Genomic DNA, 2,603 nt, shown 5'->3' on the forward strand with positions numbered 1-2,603 from the left:
TAAAGCACTGAACTCCTTGCTTTGTGGGACCTGTTTCTTAACAACTGGAGCTGTCTGCAAGGCCGCCTCCACTCTAGCCAGAGGTAGTTTCCAAGAAGAATGCTGTTCTCTGTCCGAGATACCTGGTCACCTCCACTGTCTTGCTGGATTTACAGGCTCACATTCCTGTGGGTGGAAGTAAACTTCATTTGTCTGCTGCATTTCAAGCACCGAAACTAACCTTGCAAACACACAGCTTCATCAGAAGATCTTGCCTTGCTAAACATTGTAGAAACTCACCCAGGCACCTGAAACTTTGACACACCCATCTATGGCTATGATCCAGACCCAGGCAATCCTGTCATGGCTGGGCTGCACTGTGAACAAAGCCAGCCAGCAAACCACTCCTTAGACAAACTTCTTTCTCCTCATACTCCCTCCATTCCCGGTTTCTGGACTTAACCCAGAATTACACAAAATCTGACTTTCCTACACATGCTCTGACCTGGTTACTGTGACAACAGCCTGATTTTGGCATCATTCAAATCTTCATATAAAAGGCCACACAAGCAGGTAACAGCACCTCACTTTTTTTTTGATGATGAAGAGACTCTTGTTCAGCCCGAAGAGAAGGCTCCGGGGAGACCTTAGAACAGCTTCCAGTCCCTAAAGAGGGTATACAGAAAATCTGGAGAGTGGCTTTCTACAGGGCCTGTAGTGACAGCACAAGGAGGAATCAGAGGAGAGATTAAGATTTGACATTAGGAAGAAATTCTTCCCTGTGAGGGTGGTGAGGCCCTGGCACAGGTTGCCCAGAGAAGCTGTGGCTGCTGCATCCCTGGCAGTGTTCAGCGTCAGGCTGGACAGGGCTTGGAGCAACCTGGTCTAGTGGGAGGTGTCCTCGCCCATGGCAGGGGGTTGGAACTGGGTGAGCTTTAAGGTCCCTTCCAACCCAAACCATTTGGTGATTCTATGGGAGAAAACAAACAAACAGAAAACCCCAAACCAAACCAGAAACAAACAACAACAAAAAAAAACCCGAAACCCAAAAACCCCCGAAAGCCACATCCCTCTTTTTGCATAGATGTTTTAATACTGCTGCCCTGGATAGTTAAACTGCCAGTGCACTGCTAAGAGAAAGGCTGATTGCAGTCCTTTTTGATAGCGCTTGTTAATGAAATGCCAAACATTCTTTTCTCCTCACATCACAAGACAGCTTTCTTTTCAGTTGCTCACTCTGAGGTCATTAGAATGTTTATAAAGTATGACTAACTTATCCACAGGTGTCATCTAAATGCAAAGCCTAGGACCAAGTGGTGTTAATTTGATTTCCAGCCCAGCCATCCTAATATTTAGAATGACCTGAAACAAGTATACAGGAGGTTCTATATGATCTCCTTTTTTTTTGCTAAAGAACCAAGGTGGCCAGGAAGTAAGCTCCATCTACTCTCTTCAAAAAAGGGAACACACCTCTAGACAACTGTCACTCTAACCAAGACAAATAGCACCTACAACAATGTTACCCCAAAGGTATGGATGAAATACAAGAAAAACAATGGATTCTTGAAGAAACAAAAAAAGGGCAGGAGTAGAAAGACAGAAAAATCGACTGAATAGCACAAAGACAATAAGAAAATGAATCCTGAGTATGTTGAAGAATGGTACAAGCAAGTGAAAAGGACTGGGAAAAAAATGTTCATAGAAGTGCAGGTGTAAATTGGATGATAAATGAATTCAGAGAAAAAAAGGTTGAAACCCACACAGTTATACAGAAAATCCAAATATATTTAGCTGTATTATGCTACTGCATCTAAAACCCATGAGAGTTTATCTGCATAGCCATATACTAACAATGCACTGCAATTCCTCCAAATTAATGTGATCGCTTGGTTTTATGAAGAAGATTTAAAGTAAAATAAAACTTGTTCCAGCCTCTAAGCACATAAGTCAACATGCTGCCTAAAAATGCATTAGTGCAACATTCCTTCTAGCACTGTCAATGGCAAAAAAGTACACAAAGGACATTTGCAATGTGGACAGTTAGGTTTATAATGAATTTAACAATATTTATACTACAGTACTGTAATATTTTTATTTTTGGTTTCAAGCCCAATATTTTATTTTTCTTTCTACATAGGTGTATAATAAAAAGGTTTGAGAAGACCCCTGCCACTGATCCACACACTTCTGAATAGAAACTTACCATCTGTTGTTTTTTCTCAAAAAGTAGGTCTGACATATTCAGGATGCTTCTTTGCCTCTCTCTGCTCTCCCTATAGCCTAAAGATCCATCTTCCTTTAATGTACCAGTTCTACACTAAATAGTGCAGATAAATGAAACATAAATACATAATAATTAAGGGACATGCAAGTCTGGTGAGAACTGCTGAAAAGGCATGATCCCATAGGTAGGACTTCGGCAGCTCTGGGAACACCCACAGAGAAATGCACTGTACCAATACACTCGGAGCATATCATACTAAATGACCATATTTTATGCAGCTTCATCAGTGCAATCTCCTTCAAACACATCTGCATTTCTTTTTAATATTTAAAACATATCACCACAAACAAATTAATATTGCAAAGGTTGATTATAATAAAAAAATCATAACAAAAAAAGG

This window comes from Melopsittacus undulatus, chromosome 6 (genome assembly GCF_012275295.1).
Source record: "Melopsittacus undulatus isolate bMelUnd1 chromosome 6, bMelUnd1.mat.Z, whole genome shotgun sequence".
NCBI classification, from domain to species: Eukaryota; Metazoa; Chordata; class Aves; order Psittaciformes; family Psittaculidae; genus Melopsittacus; species Melopsittacus undulatus.